This window comes from Lissotriton vulgaris, chromosome 6 (genome assembly GCF_964263255.1).
Source record: "Lissotriton vulgaris chromosome 6, aLisVul1.2, whole genome shotgun sequence".
Taxonomy (NCBI): Eukaryota; Metazoa; Chordata; class Amphibia; order Caudata; family Salamandridae; genus Lissotriton; species Lissotriton vulgaris.
In genome coordinates this window covers 650,225,773-650,244,432 of record NC_141694.1, presented here as the reverse complement: position 1 = coordinate 650,244,432, position 18,660 = coordinate 650,225,773, and the positions used below count along the sequence as shown (strand labels likewise).

General features: G+C 48.4%; 1 protein-coding gene across 1 annotated transcript in view; it reads right to left on the bottom strand.

Moving 5' to 3' along the window:
• MDN1 (midasin AAA ATPase 1) overlaps window positions 1-18,660 on the bottom strand; it is a 2,142,100-nt gene that overhangs the window by 401,306 nt on the left and 1,722,134 nt on the right. The gene's annotated exons all lie outside the window — the stretch shown is intronic.

Sequence of the window (18,660 nt, the reverse complement as noted above, 5' to 3'; positions counted from 1 at the left end):
ATATGACTCCTACTGTAAGTCCCAGTACTCTGGGCAAGTACAGGCAAACACCTTTGATCAATGGAAAAATGGCTCAGGCCTACAGGAACACATGTGCCAGTGTCACTATGGTGACACCAGCCTTTGTGGACCCTGATCAGATCATACTAGGTTCAGACTACCTAGTGACCAATGATCGCAACGTCACTACAAATCACAGTATGGCAGTTGTTAACTTCTCCTGGGGAGGGGTAACTGGCCTCAAAAGGGTTGTAGTTAGTTCAGACCTCCCAGTGGAATGTCTTTTGGGCAATGATTTGGAATCCTCCTTATGGTCAGAAGTGGAGTATAGGACTCATGTGGAAATGTTAGGTTTGTCAGCACATGTCCTTGCTGTGACCAGGTCACAGGCCAGAAAATGCCCAGCTGAACAGGTGCTGGATCCTGGACCAATGGACCAGACACCACCCAAGAGGAAGAGCAGTAGGGTTAAGGCAGTGCCTTCCCCCGTGCCTCAGGTTGAGGACCAGCCCTCTCATGAGGCTGACCCAAATACCCCAGAAGGAACTGTCCTAGAAGAACTTGAACCTGAACAGGTTGAGTTTCTTGGGACACGGGGGACCTTCCAGGGCAGACTTGAGACAGGCACAGTTAGACTGTTCCTCCCTTGAACCCCTCAGACAGCAAGCTGCTGCTGAGGCTGCAGGGAATGCTACAGGTACCCACAAGGTGTACTGGGATGAAGGACTCCTATACTCTGAGGCAAGAGACCCCAAGCCTGGTGCTTCCTGGAGGCTGGTCATCCCCTTGTCTCTTAGAGGTTTCCTTCTTACCTTAGCCCAGGAGATTCCCCTTGCAGGACACTTAGGCCAGAACAAGACTTGGGACAGGCTTGTCCCTCACTTTCACTGGCCACACATGTCTGAGGACACAAAAGAGTTTTGTCGCTCCTGTGTCACCTGCCAAGCCAATGGCAAATCAGGTGGCACAAGAAAAAGGCCCCCCGTATTCCACTACCTGTGGTGGGGGTACCCTTTGAAAGAGTGGGGATTGACATTGTGGGACCAATGGACACCCCAACAGCATTTGGGCAGATTTATACTGGTGGTAGTGGATCATGCCACCAGGTATCCAGAAGCTATTCCCCTTAGGACCACGACAGCTCCTGTTGTGGCTAGGGCCCTACTCGGAGTTTTCTCCAGGGTGGGGTTTCCTAAGGAGGTTGTCTCTTACAGAGGTGCAAACTTCGTGTCAGGATACTTGACTGCAATGTGGAAGGAGTGTGGTGTAAATTACAAATTTACCACACCCTATCACCCACTGTGCAATGGGCTTGTGGAGAGATTCAACAAGACTCTGAAAGGGATGATAAAATGGTTATCTGAAAAGCTTAGACGAAGATGGGACATCCTCTTACCCTGCCTTCTGTTTGCTTACAGAGAGGTCCCACAGAAGAGGGTTGGCTACAGCCATTTTGAGCTTCTGTTGGGCCTCCTGTAAGAGGACCCCTATGTCTTGTGAAGGAAGGATGGGAGTTACCTCTCAAAAAGCCTACGCTTGACATAGTGGACTATGTACTTGGTCTCGGCTCCAGGATGGCAGAGTACATGGAGAAGGCAACCAAAAACCTTGAGGCCAGCCAAGAACTTCAAAAAGCTTGTCATGACCAAAAGGCTGTACTAACTGTTTACCAGCCTGGACAGAAGGTGTGGGTGTTGGAGCCAGTGGCCCCAGCAGCTCTCCAAGACAAATGGTCTGGACCCAACACCATCATTGAGTAAAAGGGAGAGGTCACCTACCTGGTGGACCTTGGAACTCCCAGGAGCTCCCACAGGGTGCTTCATGTTAATAGGCTCAAGGCATATGTTGACAGGGCGGACATGGGCTTGCTCATGGCCACAGATGAGGGACAGGAGGAAGAGAATGACCCTCTCCCAGACCTGCACACTCAGAACCCTGATAATGAGTCAGTAGATGGTGTGGTCTTTTCCGACAGCCTCTCTGAACATCAACAGAAGGATTGCAAACAGGTTCTTCAATCCTTCAGACATATGTTCTCTCTGACCCTCAGTCAGACAAACTGGTGCACCCATGAGGTGGACACTGGTGACAGTCTGCCTATAAAGAGTAAAATCTACAGGCAACCTGACCACGTCAGGGACTGTATCAAGAAAGAAGTACAGAAGTTGTTGGAATTGGGAGTCATTGAACCCTCAGAAAGCCCTTGGGCTAGTCCTGTAGTTCTAGTGCCAAAGCCTCACACCCAGGATGGTAAGAGAGAGATGAGGTTTTGCGTAGATTACAGGGGTCTCAATGCTGTTACTAAAACAGAAGCCCATCCAATACCTAGGGCAGATGAACTCCTAGATAAATTGGCTTCTGCCAAATTCTTGAGTACATTTGACCTGACAGCTGGCTATTGGCAAATCAGGTTAGCTGAGGAGTCCAAGGCCAAAACAGCATTTTCTACCCCAGTAGGTTATTACCACTTTGTGGTGATGCCCTTTGGTTTGAAAAATCCACCTGCTTCTTTTCAAAGGTTGGTGAACCAAGTTCTCACTGGGTTGGATGACTTTTGTGCAGCATATCTAGATGATATTGCTGTCTTCAGCTCCACCTGGGAGGATCACCTGATTCACCTGAGGAAAGTTTTGGAGGCCTTGCAGAAGGCAGGCCTCACTATCAAGGCCACCAAGTGCCAGATAAGGCAGAGTCAGGTTGTGTACCTGGGCCGCCTTGTGGGTGGAGGCCAGGTTCAACCATTGGAGAGCAAGATTCAGGCCATAAAGGACTGGGCTCCTCCAACCACCCAGACACAGGTCAGAGCTTTCTTGGGCCTGTCTGGTTACTACAGGAAATTTGTCAGAAATTATGGGACCATTGTGACCCCACTTAATGACCCGACAAGCAAGAAAATGCCAAAGAAAGTTCAGTGGACAGTTAGCTGTCAAAAGGCATTTGATGACCTGAAGCAGGCCATGTGTACTGCACCTATGCCCAAGAGTCCAGACTACTCCAAAACTTTCATCGTCTAAACAGATGCTTCTGAGTTGGGTGTGGGAGCTGTTCTATCTCAACTGAATAATGATGGTCATGACCAGCCCATTGCTTTTATAAGTAGAAGGCTGACCCCTAGAGAGAAACGTTGGTCAGCTATTGAGAGGGAGGCCTTTGCTGTGGTTTGGGCCCTGAAGAAGTTGAGGCCGTACTTTTTTGGAACTCACTTCAAAATTCAGACAGACCATAAGCCCCTCTTGTGGCTAAATCAAATGAAGGGTGAAAACCCCAAACTTTTTAGGTGGTCCATTTCCCTACAGGGGATGGACTTTACAGTGGAACACAGACCTAGTACTGACCATGGCAATGCAGATGGGCTCTCCAGGTATTTCCACTTAGAACAGGAAGACTCACCTGGTCAAGGTTAGTTTAATGTCCCTAAGTTTGGGGGGGGGGGGTTATGTAGGAGAGTAGTGTCTGCAATCCTATGGTCACCCCAGAGTTTTGCTTTTTGCTTCACTGGTTTACGACTTTCCCTGGCTGTGGACCTGCTAATCAGACCCACAGCCTAGCTGTTCGCTCTCTAAATTGACACACATGTACTTTAGGTGCATTTACCAATTGGTATTGGGTCACTCTTGTAAGTCCTTGTACAGTGTACTATAGGTACCCAGGGCATAAGTGCACCCAAGGCCTACCAGGGGCTGTAGGATATATTATGCCACCCCTGGCTGGCCATCTAAACAGACACAACTGGCTGGTAACACAGCTGGGGCAAGGTGGTGTAATCACCCTTTGCTGTAGATGTAGTATACCTATATCTAACCCAAAATGGACACATATATTCCTATAAGTCACTTCTATGGCAGGCCTTATCAATCCTGAAGGCAGAGTGCTTGGAAATATATGAGATGGTGCTCTAGCATGAGCTGAGCCTGTCTGCAGCTTTCGGAACCATGTCCGTTAGCTGTTTCCATGATAGTGCCATAGCATATACTCTTAAGTGCATTATAATCCTCGCGGTAATTGCCAACTTTGGTTTGGCATTATCAAAACATGTCGAGTAAGGTGTAATACGATTTGGAATACTACCCCCTCGCCAGTTCTGGTGACGGGGGTAGCATTCCACCCTTTTAGAGGGACACGACATGTACAGAACCAGAACCCTGGTTAAAGTTAACCCGAGCCTCAGCATCACAAAATGGATGCTGCAGCCACAGACACAAGTCTGACCTCCTGCTGCTGGGAGTCCTTTCAGCAAGGGAGGCCTGGACAAAGGGCTTCCTGCCTGGGGAGGTGCCAGCACCACCCCAGACAGGACTTTGTGTATCCAGATAGGCAGGGCTGAAAGGAATGAGACATGCCTGGGGCACACAAGGTGTCCCTGTGCATACCCCGGGTTAAAGCAGTTGCTGGGGCACTCCAGCCCCAACTCTGGCGCGAAACCTGACAAAGGATAGGGGGTGTAACCACCCCCCTTCCTGGTCCCACCAATGGGAGGGACCTAGTCACTAGTACAGCCCCCTTTAGCAGAATAAAGGTAGGAGCCTGTCCCATTCCAAATTAGATTATCCTGAACAACTCTACAAAGAAAAAACTCTGGACTTCGACGTTCTGCTCCACAGAAGACTGAAGAAATCTCCCTTGTGGCCAAGGAGTGACACCCTGCATCCGCAGGCACCATCAAGCGTCCTAGCGGGTCACTTTGTCGTCCTTCCTGGCGGAACCAGACTTCAGAGCCCAATGAGACCCGGACTTCCAGACCTCTCCGACCTCAACTCACATATGCAGCACAGCTGAGATCCGTGGGTGCGAAGAGACACGTGGGACCGGCCATCTTGAAGAAACTGCACTTCGCTTCCAGAACGACCTCTGAGGCACCCTCGAGTGAGTACTTTGGGGATTGAGAAGCCCCAGGCCCGAGCAGCTCCTGCACCGAAGACCAGCCCTCCAGCATCCACGAGATCTGCGTGGAGCCCTTCTGCTTGATTGCTACTCAATGCGTTTTCTGGTCAGTTGCCGGCTGGATAGTGGCCTCCTAGACGACGAAATCTTGAAACTACACCGCTGGTCTGGTTGCGCCAGACTGGCCCTTGCTTCCCTGCAAAGGAGAAGTACCCCGGACCCTCCTGGTCCACACCAGACGCCATCTTCACTTGCCGCGTGGGTTGCATTTGCCAAGGTCTGTTGACTCCGATCCTGGAACCGACACCGCCGACAGCGAGAGCCTGCGTGGGACAGCTCGTGCCTCCATCCTGGTTGTCGACGACGCCTCCTGGTTCACGTGGCTGCAGAGTCAAGCGTCACCTCTTTACCTGATCGCGACGACATCATCTGGTTCCTTCCTGGTTCCACCCCGGTCACTGGCTAGTGACTTTGAACACTGTCCCCTCTGCTTTCAGGTCTCCATCTTCTTCTAACCGCCCTTGGATCACTCCGGACATCTCCCTCCTGGTCGCCTGAAGCATCTTTTCTCCAAGGCTCCATTGACTTCAACGAGGAAACCAGACACACTTTTACACCTATGCACCCGCAGCCCGTGGGTGAGGTAACAAGAGCAATTCGGAGCTCATAGGTAGATTGACTCTCCTAGTGTCCAGGTATCCTGTAGTTTTGGTCTCAACCAGTCGGAACTGTCCTTACTTACCTATTTTGTAAATTGTTCGTGCCCACTGACTTTGCATTGAAACCCGCGTGTGTGTTCTAGCACTGTACACGCGTCCCGTGGGCCTCCTGCTCCTTACCTAAGGTTAGGGTAGTGTAGCCCCAGCGATTCTACCGCCTCTGGGCATACTCATTTCTTCTATCGTTCTACTTAACCCATTTACTTAGTATATGGTTTGTCATGCCCCTAGGGCACCATTGTAATTGTGCAACTTGCTGTATTTTTCTGAAGAGTATTGTTATGTGCTTAGCCCTCTGATCTCAAAGAATTCAGAGGTGTTTGTTAGTAATAAATATATTGTTTATTTTCATAACAACCTGTGTGGTGTCCTTTCACTTGGTATTCAAGGGGTTATATGTGGTAAAACAGCTGGCTTCACATGCCAAAAGAGTTTAGCCTAAGACTGCTCTGTCCATGCTACCATTAGGATAGCTTGTCTATAAGGTTGATCACCATAAGAGTTGTTTGGACTGATACAAGGTGATCACTAGAACTAGTGAGCATCATATATCAGGCCAACATCTCACACACCCCAACAGCACCATATCCTCCAAGTCTGGATCCGAACCAGTCGGAGCAGGGGCCAAAGTCGCCCGCGGCGCCGCGGAGGGCCCTGCGCAAGGCAAGTGATCTGATGACACCCCAGGAAGGGAAGGAGGAGGAGACGCAAGCGAGGCCTGCATCCTGACTCTCGCCGCCCCAACACCAGGAAATGTGGATAGGATGACATGCGGGCCGCCCCCGGGGACAAACTGCAACACTTACCCACCGTGGAGAGCCGCTCACGTGACATCGGAGAAGGGCAAGGACGACGACCACGGCCGTATTTGAAGCCATCCGCCGAAGCAGACCGAGGGGAGGACGTAGACCTGGATAGCCATGCCGAGTTCGGCTTTAAGTGTTAGCACACCGCACAATAAGTGGTGCCGTGATCTTCTGCCAAACACCACATACAAATGAGGTGAGGGTCCGTCGCCAACATAAGAGGCCCACACGACGTGCAAGTCTTGAAGCCCGAAGGCATTCGCACACTGTTCCACAAGAAGGGACAATGGAAGAAAAAAGAGGGCCCAACCAGGCCCGTAGCAAGGACCGGATCCGCGATGCACGCGGAAAAGGAGAAAACTGACGTAGGCGTGCCAAGGGGGGGGGGGGGGGTCTTATGTGACCTCGATGACGTCACATACACGGACGACGCCTGGGGGGAGTCACGTGGGGTCATCCCGGCGCACAGGGATGCTGTGGCAAAAGTTTCCGGATCCAGTCTCACGCCTGGGGATAATTCTACGTGAAGGAATCTGCGGCTAGTAGTTTTTATCAGATACATATGTTAGTTATGGATTCCTTACCTTTAAAAATTACCCCCAGGCGTCAGACTGGATCTGGAGATATTTTTCTTAGAAGTACCCCTGCACGTCAGTAAGTGGCGTCGGTGTACTCCATGTCCGTTGTCGGCGTCGTGTTCTCCGGGATGATGTTGCAGTGTCCACATTGATGCCACCCCTGTGCGCTGTTGTCAGTTCTGACACGACTTTCCACGCCAGAAGTGCAGACCATGCAAGACTCTGACCACTGGTGAACTAAACTAGGGCCCTGCAAGGGAGTCCCTATCCCAGAAGTCAGTTCACACAGCGGGGAGGATGGTGGGATGGTAAAGAATCTATAACTAACATATGTCGATTACAGCTACATCGTTACTGAAGGTAAGTAACTTGTTCATTTGAAAGAGATGGTTAGTTATAGATTTCTTACCTTAGAATAGATACCCCAGCAATACCAACCCCGGAGGAGGGTCAGAACGGGCAAAATTGCCGTCCTTCTGGACTTGACTGTAATGCCTGGTGAAAGTGTGCAAAGATGCCCACGTGGCTGCCTGACAGATATCAAGAAGTGCAACTCCACGAGCAAGAGCAGTGGTGGCCGCTGTGGCTCTGGTAGAATTAGTACGGAGCTCCACAGGTGATTTCTTTTTCGCCATAGCGTATCAGATTTTTATACAAAGGACAACCCATCTAGAGATGGTCCGCTTTTGAACAGGCCAACCTTTCTTGGCACCCACATAGCCAACAAAGAGTTGATTGACCACACGGAAATCTTTTGTGTGTTCAAGATAGAAAGATAGCGCACGCTTGTGGTCCAGACAGTGGAGTCTCTCCTCCTCTTTGGAAGGGTGCGGAGGTGGGGAAATGGTGGGCAAAGTAATGGTTTGACCAGTGTGAAAGGGCGTTACCACTTTGTAAAGGAACAAAGGCCTTGTCCTAAGCACCACTTTGTCAGGGTGTACAGAGAAGAAAGGGAGCTTAGAAGAAAGGGCTTGGAGCTCACTCACATTGCGAGCAGAGGTGATGGCAACAAGGAAAGCGGTTTTCAGAATGAGGAGCCTGAGATGACAGTTACAATTGACACTTATTTAGAAAAGAACATTAATTTCTTCTTTGTTTATATACACTTAAAAATTACTAATACTATGAAGAGTATCAACTTCATGACATGTACAGCATCTAGATGTGGCTATATGTAAGAATGTGATATGTTAGGACATGTACAGAATAAATTAGTAATTTTTAAGTGTATATAAACAAAGAAGAAATTAATGTTCTTTTCTAAATAAGTGTCAATTGTAATAAGGATATATACATGAGCCCACTATATATTTTGTTTCATAGTTTGTATATTTGACTGTCATTTATGCTTTAATTATAGAGTCAAAGACGGGTCACCTGATGAAGTCTCCCAAGCCGAAACTCGCGTAGTGCATCTACCGCTTTGCCTGCATCATGTTTCTCTCTCTTTTTTTATGTCTAATTATGTGTATGTCTTTGTATATTTGAATGAAAAACTCCAATTTATCGTGAAATGTATTGAAATGTATCCCAAAAATATTTACCTATAATAATCAAAAAAATATATTTTTCAAAAAAATAAATTCTGAACAAATATGTATTTGTGTAGTTGGTCATATTCTGTGTATAGTGGGCTTCTAGATATATATACCCTATTGATTTGTATGTCTAGTTATAGGCCTTTTCAAACTAAAGGAACGCCTTCAGTGCCAGGCAAATTTCTGGAGCTCCAGCAGGTTGAAATGGAGCCTGGACTCTGCCGGAGACCAGACACCTCTGATCTCCGTCTCTCCAATATGGGCGCCTTATCCAAGGAGTGATACATCTGTCACCACTGTGAGGTCTGATTGGGAAAGGGAGAGGGATCTGCCTCGGACCCAAGCTTGGTTCGTTAGTGACCACTGCAGTTGCTGCGCAATTCCCTCCGTGATCATTCTTGACGCAGTTGCAAAGATTGCCCTGATGCTGCGCCCACTGGAACTTCAGGTCCCACTGCAGAGCCCACATATGCCACCTGGCATGATCCACCAGCAGCATACAGGAGACCATGAGACCCAGCAGCCTCAGAGTCGTTCTCATCTGAAGGATAGGCCCGAAACTGCACTGCGTCCAGAACAGCTCCGATTAAAAGGAGAGTCTGAGAGGGAGTCAGGTGTGACTTTGGCACATTCATAATGAATCCCAGCGAATGCTTGGGGGGTCCGCTGTAGTTTGGAGGCGACAGCCTGGGGCGAGCCCGCCTTCAGAAGCAAATCGTGGAGATAGGGGGAAGACTGGAACTGCTAGTCTGCTCAGATGAGCTGCGACCACAGCCATCACTTTCGTGGACACCCAAGGGGTATTGGTAATGCCAAAGAGGAGCAGAGTAAACTGAAAATGCTTGTGGCCTACCGTGAACCGTAGGTAACATCTGTGGGCTGGCAGGACTGGGACATGAAAATAAGCGTCCTGCAAGTCCAACACCAGTCATCGGGGTTGAGGGTAGATAGGACCTGAGCAAAGGTTAGCATTTTGAACTTCTCATTCCGGAGGAAGCAGTTCAGGGCCATGAGGTCTAAGATAGGACGCAGGCCTTTATCCGTCTAGGGCACCAGAAAGTAACGGAAATAGCAATCACAACCTACTTCTGGTGTAGCAACCCTCTCAATAGTTACCTTGGTCAAGAGAGCTAAGACTTCATGGTGGAGAAGGGCCAAATGATATTCCGACATGCGATCTAAAGGGGGTTACACAGAGGGAGGGTTAGTCTAGAAGGGGAGGGAGTAGCCACTTCGGACTGCAAAACCCACCTGTCTGACATGATGGATTGCCAGTGGGGGAGGTGATGGCGAATCCTGCCACCCACTGCCTGATGAAGGGCCTGAAAGGTCAGACTAGGAGGGTTTGGAGGCTTCTGCCAAGGGGAGGGAGGAGAGGGGGAGGATGGGGCACTGGCCTGCCCGCTGGGTCCCATGTCCGCGGCCACGCAAGGGGGTAGTAGCTTGTGCTGCCCGATAGGTGGACTGGGCCGCACAAGGTGAGGCGGCCCTTCTGTAGCAACGAAAAGGGCGAAAGGCAGATTGTGGGGACGGGAGGACGCTGCGAGGCCCAAGGATCTGGCCGTAGCCCGAGAAACCTTAAAGTGCTCTAGCGCCGAGTATGCCTTTTCACCAAAAAGGCGACAGCCATCGAAGAGCATGTTCTGCAGAGTTGACTTAACATTCCCTGAAAAACAAGACGTCCTCAACCAGGCGCAGTGCGAAGAGCTACTGACGTGGCAATCTTTCTGCCCAGTGAGTCAGCTGTATCCAGTCCACAGCGGATTGTGAATTTTGCTGCGTCTCTCCCATCTGCCACTGCTTGAGAGAGAACAGCCCGGGCCTCTTCCAGGGACTGAGGCAGCACCTATGCAACTGTATCCCAGATGGTATGGGAGTATCGGCCCAAGAGGCATGCGGTAATCCCAAAAAGCTGCACTAAGATGGAGGAAGAGAACATGTGCTTCACAAGGTAATCCAGCTTCTTGATTTCCCTTCACGTGGGGGGGAGAGGGGGGGTGGGGGGGGGGGAGGAGGGGGTGGAAGGGAATGCGCATTTGGATGAAGAGGCTTGGACCACCAAACTCTCGGGGGGAGGGTGTTGGGTGAGTAAAGTGGGATCGTCCGGGGCAAGGCAGTGGCGGGCAATTGTCCGTTCCACAGGAGCCCCTTTGTTGGGCTTGGACCAAGAAGGATGTCAGTGGGAGCTTCAATAAAGGGTAAAAGGGTTCAGAGGAAGTCGCCGCCGACTTAAGCACCTCCATCAGGAGATTAGTCCTGACTGTCACTGTAGGGAGCTCCAGACCCAAGGCCTACGTTGCCCTATGCACCACCACTGCATAGGACTCTCCCTCCTCTGTAGCCACAGTAGGGGGAGAAGGCATACCAAGGTCAGGGGAGGTATCCAGACTCCTGTCGTCAACTAATTTCTCTCTCCAGTCCAGTTCTTCCTGCTGGTCTGCCAAAGGGTCCAGCAACCCAGTCAGTCAGTCAGTCAGTAAGAAAACTTTATTTGGTTAATTACAACCTTAAAAGTATACCCTATACATAAAATTACTGTTAAAACTTGAACAAGATCATATTAAAAACATGGCATTTGTACTTCCCGTAAAATAGTACATTCCTTCGTACTAAATACAAAAATACCCCTAGGGGTAATTAAGTCAGGTAATTTCCATCAGCATCAAATCAATTCCAAAGGATCCAAATCACAACGTTAACCTTTACATGTACAGGCTCATCCTCCCCCCATGAGCGCCGCCTAAGGTATTTACTCTGAACACTTTAGAAACAACTTGACTTTACACAAAAATTTCCCCATAGCACAAGCAATATCTAGATACCTCATTTCAGCTATAAGGCTAGCAGCTTGCATCCTATTTCTGATCCTGTATTTTTTAAAAATCGGACATAAAATTTCTTTCCGTAAATCTAAAAACATCATACAATCTAGTAAAATGTGTACAATATCGCAGTGGGTACCCAACCTGCAAGTACAGGTTCCATTATTATTCAACATAAAATTTTTGGCTTCCTTGTTCCCATAGCAGGGGTTTATCCCCATTCGCACTTTTAGGACCTCACGTCTTAGGCGGTAGCTGGGCAATCTGTCTAAATAGGGGTACTGTTGGTTAAGTTCCCAGGCCAGGGTCATATATGACACCGAAACTTTCTGCGAGAGATACTCTCTATCATATGTGCGGGACGTCTCGGCTCCCAATGACCTCAATTCCTTCCTAGCTATATGTGGATGACTCAGTTCCGGGCATAGTTTTAAACCCAACACACCATAGGCTTCACTTAGTGCGGCTCTTGTTTCTTTCGCCCAGGTCAGTTCGCTAGCGACAATTTCACTTTTACACCACTGTGAAATTTTTAGGTGCTCTCCAGACCCTAGGCGCTGCCAAAAGCGGATTAGTGCCATACAGGCAGTTACTGCCCAGGAGGTAATTCCCAGCTCCAGTCTTGCAGCATGTACCATAGAAGATTTAGGCAAAGAGAACAGGTTTTTTAAAATATTTCCCTCCTCTTTATCCCACCCTTTTTTCCCACTTAAATAGAGCACTTCTGCCCCGTACAGGAATTGGGGGGGGGACCATTGCTAGGTAGGCTTTTATGACCGGCCTATCTGAATTTTCCCCGTACACACTATTAAATCTTTTTAGCCCCTTCACAGAGGCAGATGCCCTCATTTTGAGAGCCTCCAGATGGGTATACCATTTAAGGTCACTCTTAAACCAGATTCCCAGGTATCTGTATTCGTTCACCCTTTCGAGTGGCTTTGTATCCAGGTACCACCGGAAGCTAGTTTTATTCCTACCGAAGCATAAAATTTTAGTTTTATCCATGTTCACTGTTAACTTTTTATTCCGGCAGTATTCATTGAACATGTTTAATTTCCTCTGGAGGCCTATCTGTGTCAGGTCCATAATCACTAAATCGTCCGCGTATAGTAGGCACGAAACATGATTTCCTCCCAATTTTGGACTCGCCCCTTTAACCTCACTTAGTTTTGCTGGTAGGTCGGCCAAAAACAGAGAAAAAAGCAGTGGGGCGAGTACGCAACCCTGCCTCAAGCCATTTCCAATCTGGATCTTCCCAGACAATCCACCCTCCTCGTCCAAGATTATCTGGGCCCAGTTTTCTGTGTGTAGGGCTTTTATAATGGCCAAAAGGTCTCCGTGTAGATTATATCCTTCCAAGGTTGCCCATAACTGCTCCCTACCCACAAGATCGAAAGCCGCGCGGAAGTCCACAAAACAGCAGAATAAATTACCCCTCTGTTCTATCGACTTCCGCGCGATGGCCCAGAGAGCAAAACAGTGGTCCACCGTCGAATGCCCTTCTTTGAACCCACCCTGTTCTGGGGGTACTAACTGGTTATCCTCTGCCCAATCCTTTAGCAGGCCTAGGATTACCTTGGAGAATACCTTTTCCCCAATATCGAGGAGATTTATTAGGCGGTAATTTTTTGGGGAATTTACATCACCTTTTTTATGAACCGGTCTAATGATTGCCCCTTTCCAACTTTCTGGCATGATACCAGTCTTTAATATCCCCTGAAACATATTTGAAAAAAACTCAGCCCACCATTCTGAGTTAGTTTTTATGATAATTGCTGGTAAATTGTCTGGTCCGGCCGCTCGGGTTAGGTTTAAGCCAGCTATTACATTCCGAATATTTCCTGAGGTGAAATGCACTAGTATGTCATCCCTCACTTCTGGCCAGCTTGATGAGATTATTTCCCCTTTGCTCGGCCACATACCATATATTTCCCCTAGGTAGGCTACCCACTTGACCTCTGGGACGGAGCACAGCATGGATCCCGCCACCTCACCCGTGCATTCCTTAATCAGCTTCCAGAATCCTTTAACATTTTTTTCTTCAATAGTCTCGAGTAAGCTCATCCAACATTTTTCCTTAAATAACCTTTTTTTATCTCTAATGGTCGTCTTATATTTTAATCTTAGGTTTTTTAGTTCTGATGATGAAATATCATAATTATTACCCCTAAGGCCTCTTTCGTGTTTCCTGATAGCAGCCTTTAAATACCGACATTCGTCATCAAACCAAGGGTTATTAGTTGGGGGAGCCCTAACTCTGCTTTTTTTCTCATACTTTCCCTGTTTGATTTTTATCCTAAGGCATTCCACCATTTGACTTATTGTATCCTCATACCAGGATAAAGCCTCCCCTGGTAGGGGGTTTTCTAACCCAACTAATAATTGGAGAGCTCTCAGTTTCTTTAGAAATTCCTCACTAATCCGGGTTGTAAGCCGCTTTGGGTAATCCACGTCAATTTGTAGCACCCTCTGTCTCGGCGGGTCCCTGTTTATCCGTAATTCCATCAGCAGTGGGAAATAGTCACTACCCTCCACCCCAAGTACTTCAAAGTGGTTTATTAAGTAGAAGCACCAAGCCTGAATAAATACATAATCTATGGGGCACAACTGCTTCCCTATCTTAAAAGTACGTTTAGCGGGTCGATCCGTTTCTTTCCTTCCGTTAGCACAGATCAGGCCCATAGCTCCCAACAGCTGCCCAAGCTTTACATCTTGGGTAGAGCTATCACTGTAAGAGAAATTTGCAAATTCTATGTTATAGGCTCTTAGCACGTCACTCTGCCATGAGTCAATTTTATGGGGGTTTAATCTATGATTGAAATCGCCCAATATTACGAGCACATCTTTAGGATATATGTCATACAATCCTTCCAAATCCTTCTTTAGGCAATCCAGCTCCACGTTATATTCTTTTAATTTCCCTTTCTGTATGTACACATTGATTATGCATAGCCCTCCCCCACCTGCAAAACTGTTTGATATCAATACCCTGCTGCCTAATGCCCAATTACATTTACGTTGGAGTGATTGTATGTCTTTTGCTATCCTTGTTGACACAAGGGTCATCAGGCCGCCTGATGGCCTACCTACATGATTCTTTTTTGCAGGCCTTACATGATGTGCAAAGCCTTCGGTAGCTGGGGTTTCGTCGCACAGCCAAGTCTCCTGGAAACATGCAATGTCAGACTTCCCAAGGATATTTTTAAAACCTTCTTCTAACACTATTCTTTTGTATCCATTTACGTTCCAGGACACAATAGATAGGTTGTGCGACGACCCAGTTTCCTAGTCATTGCTGCTCAGATACCCCTCTTCCTCATGGCCCATATATGCCAGTTCTCTGTATCTATTTCCCATCAGAAGATCATCATCCTCCCAGTCTAAATTTTTTGGGATTATCGTAATTTCAAGGGCATCCTTAGTACCCCGACCAGATGTAATCATTTTTATTTGTCGTTCTCCTAGCCCCGCATGGTTCCTGAGGAATGTTTTCCCTTGATTCCCCAACATCACCTCTTCTCTTTTCAATATTCTAATCCCTTCCTTTATCATCTCAGCCTCTGCTTTTTCCATAGCAACTTTTATTAGTGCTGAGTGAAGGAGGACCTTTGTTACTTCATCCCCTCTGATGTTACTCAGGAACCCTACTTCTTTGAGATCATCTGTGCTAACATATTTTAAACTAGGGCATTTTGCAAATAATACAAGCAGCTGGGACCGATTTAGGGGCTTTAGTTTCTTTGCTCTTTTCCCCCCCTTTTCCTGCCCTATGGGTTCTACAAATAACCATGTGTCCAACATCCTAGATTGCTGTAGGGATTGGGATCTTTCATCAGCCCTTCCTTTCCTATTTACTTCTTCTCTATCGATAGCCCTGCAGCTAAAGTCAGGTGATTGGTTGCTGTATCCTACACATATAGGCGTCTCAATCCCACTTTCTGATTTTCCATTCACCATTCCTCTGGGGTGGTTCCTCCAAGGGGCCTTGGTATTCTTTACCTTACTTTTTCCTGGATCCTTTTTAGAGCCCTCAGAGCTATGGGCTCTTTCTCTGTTGTCTGCAAAGGATAACTTTTTTGTTTCTAGTCGCACTAACTTCTCTCGAATCCTTGGGTCTGGGGATGTCCCCTTCCCAGCCTCCTGAACCTCTTCCAGGTGGTAAGTACATGGAGCCTTTTTACCCTTTTGCCGTTTCAGTGTTTTTTGTTTTATAGACCTCCTTTTCCCATATCTCTTTATAATCATCGGGCAACGGGAGATATATACTGTTGGTTCCTCTTCTTTGGGTCTGCTCCCCCTTATCACTTCCTCCTCCCTTCCCGCTTCATCCTCCTTTACCACTTCCTCCTCTCCTACCCCATCATCCTCCCCATCCTCTTCCAAATCCTCCTGACTTTCCACTGCTCTTACTAAAGTGGGCATTAAGGCTTTAATCTGGGTTAGTTCCCCTTCTATATTCTTGAAATGATTACTATGCGTTTTTAGAATTTCATTATTTAACACTGAAACCTCTAGAATGCCCTGTAAGGTTTTCTGGAGCATTAGCATCACCTCGAGCATAGATAAACTGGATGATCCGGTCACCTCCAGACTATGTGCGGTAATGCCTAGCAAGTCAGTGCGAGCAGCATAGAGGTTTTCTCCTATTATATCAACGTGTGGGCTGTAATTCTTCTGGGCCGAACCCCCCTCACCCGAGGTAGTGCTCTGTCTCTCCCTTCCTTCTCCCTCCACATCTAGTTCTTTTTCCTGAATTATTAATGACTGAAATAACCGTGGGGAAGATGACAAGCGGGGTTCCAGCGGTATTTCAGCAATGTCGAAGTCAGTCTGATCTAGGGATTCCACCCTTTTAGCTGCCTGGTCCTCAGTAGGAAGCAGCGAGTCAACCACATTTGGCTCCTTTTCTGGCGTTTCCTTTGCTTTAAAGTGTTTACCTAGGAAGTCCTTGATAGATTTTGAGACTGCCGATCCGCCTAATACGCCTGCTTTCTTTGGGGACTCCCCCACCTTCTTTGAGCTTTGTCCTGGCAGGGGGGTAGACCCTCTCGCTGGCGTTTTACTGACGACGGAAATTGCCTCGTCCCTACTAGTCTTTTCCACACTTCTTGATATTTCAGTCAGGTCCTCTGCCCCAGAGCTTTTATTTCCTGTTTTCTTGGGGTTTTTTGGAATCTTGCGTGGCTTATTTTTTCCCAAAGCCATCCCTTTCAACCTCCTTTACTCCTTTTTTTCCGGGGTGCAACGACTTTTCGGGAGTTGTCCTTCTTTAACTTCCTTTTCTATTCCCCAGGGCTTCTGGTGCACAGCCACCCCCTTTCCTAATACCCTCAGTGTAGCTCCTCTTAACGTTTCTTAGGGTGGGGAAGATTTCACTTACCTCTGTTCTGTGGGCCCACGCTCTCACCTCCACCACTGCACCACTGCACCGCAATTTCCTATAGGTACTGTCTCTTAGCCTATAAACACGGCCACACAAGGATACACAAGGGTATACCGCTTTGGCCGTGCCGTAGAAGTGGCTATCCTCGATGCCTTCACTTGGTTAGACTTTTAAAGGGCCCGCGGCCCAGGGCCGCTTCAGCTGCGGGCTGCCGGCCGGCTTAAGAGTGCTAAATCCACCTGCCCCCAGCCTCGTAATATACAGCTCGTGGGGGGAGTGCCGGCCACCAAGTTCACCATATGCGGCTCACCCGCCCGTTCCGCTCCCGCTATTGCATCCGCACTTCTTGCCGTTTTCAATTCCCGGTGCGGTTCCTTCAGGCTCCGAGGTTCAGCGTTTGCGTCTGCGTTTTCACCTCATTCACCTCGTTCTTCCTGTTAGACGATCGCCTCCTCTGGCGTTAAGGAATCCGGAAGTCCGTACACAGAATGGAGAGCAGTGGGAGGTTCCTCGAGAGCAGGGATCAGCGAACAGCCGCACAGAACAGACCAGCAACCCCTACAGGGCAATATGGAAAAGCTGGGAGGACCAAGGGAACAAAAGTACCCTCCGGCGTCCGATTCGAAATCGGCCGATGTCGGTCCAGCTCCATCTCGGGGATGAGGAAGGGGATGGCGTTGGCCATTGGCAAGGCAGTGCTGGGGAAGTCGTCGCCAGGGAAGGTTGAGTAAGGTCGACCGGCATCGATCCAGAACCATGCCTGAATCCACAGGGACCCTCTAGCTCCGGGGCCGCCAGCATCGAAGGCCCAGGGCCCCCCAAATGGTTCTGTGGGGCCTGAAGGCGCACCAGTGGCGTTGGGTTGCCCAAACACACAGTTCATCGAACATACGGAGCTGGGCAAGGGGGCGCTCCAGCTGTTGGAAGGGGGGTGAGGTGCAGCGGCGTACCTGAATCAGCTGCCGGAGACGGAACCTTAGTACGACAATGCTCTGGGTCTTGCGTCACATCAGATGACCAACCGGGGTGGGGAAGGTGAAGAGTGTCAATGCTTCTTCACCTTTTTCTTATGCTCCGACTTACCCGAAAAATGCGAAGACTTTGACGAGGGGTGATGGCTCCGTGCGCTGTTTCGACACCTTTCCCCTCAAGTGAGACCGGGAGCGAAGTGGACCGGACTGCCGGGGCTCCAAAAGCTTTTGGCATCTCTCCCACAAAGACTTCAGGTTCATAGCCCGACAGTCGGAGCACAAGTTTGGGTCGTGGTCACACTCCAATCACCAAAGGCATACGAGGTGTGGATCAGTCACGGACATCAGTTTGTGACAGGAGTCAAAAGGCTTGAAGCCGGTCTGACGTGTGACATCCCTCACGCACAAGGAGTCGAAGACTCGAAAAAGAGATCAACAAAAGTAAAAAAACAGTTTAGGCAAAAAATGACTAGGGGGCAAGCTCTCTCCAGATCTGTGCTACACTGGCACGGAAAAAGAAAGAACTGAAGTTAGCGCGCAGGGGCAGCATCTATGTAGGCACCGAGATGTCATCCTGGCGAACACTACACCGGCGACGGACACAGAATCGACTGACGCCACCTGACGCGCAGGGGTACTGCTAAGGAAAAAAGTCTTAGATCCAGTCAGATGTCTGGGGTAATTCTAAGGCAAGGAATCTATAACAAACAGTCTCTTTCAGATATCCACTTTTCAACACTGAAACATCAACATCGAGTAAGGACAATCATTTTAATACAATGGATATAGATAAGCATTTTGAAGTTTCATATAAACGTGTGTGCCTAGTTTATTTCTAATAGTTTATGGCATTCCATTTGATCAATACCAATTATACAAGTTTGTATTATTCTATGTACAACATAAAAAAAAGGGCACCCACCCATTTATTTGGTAGGGGTATGTACAAATCTTATTGCAGT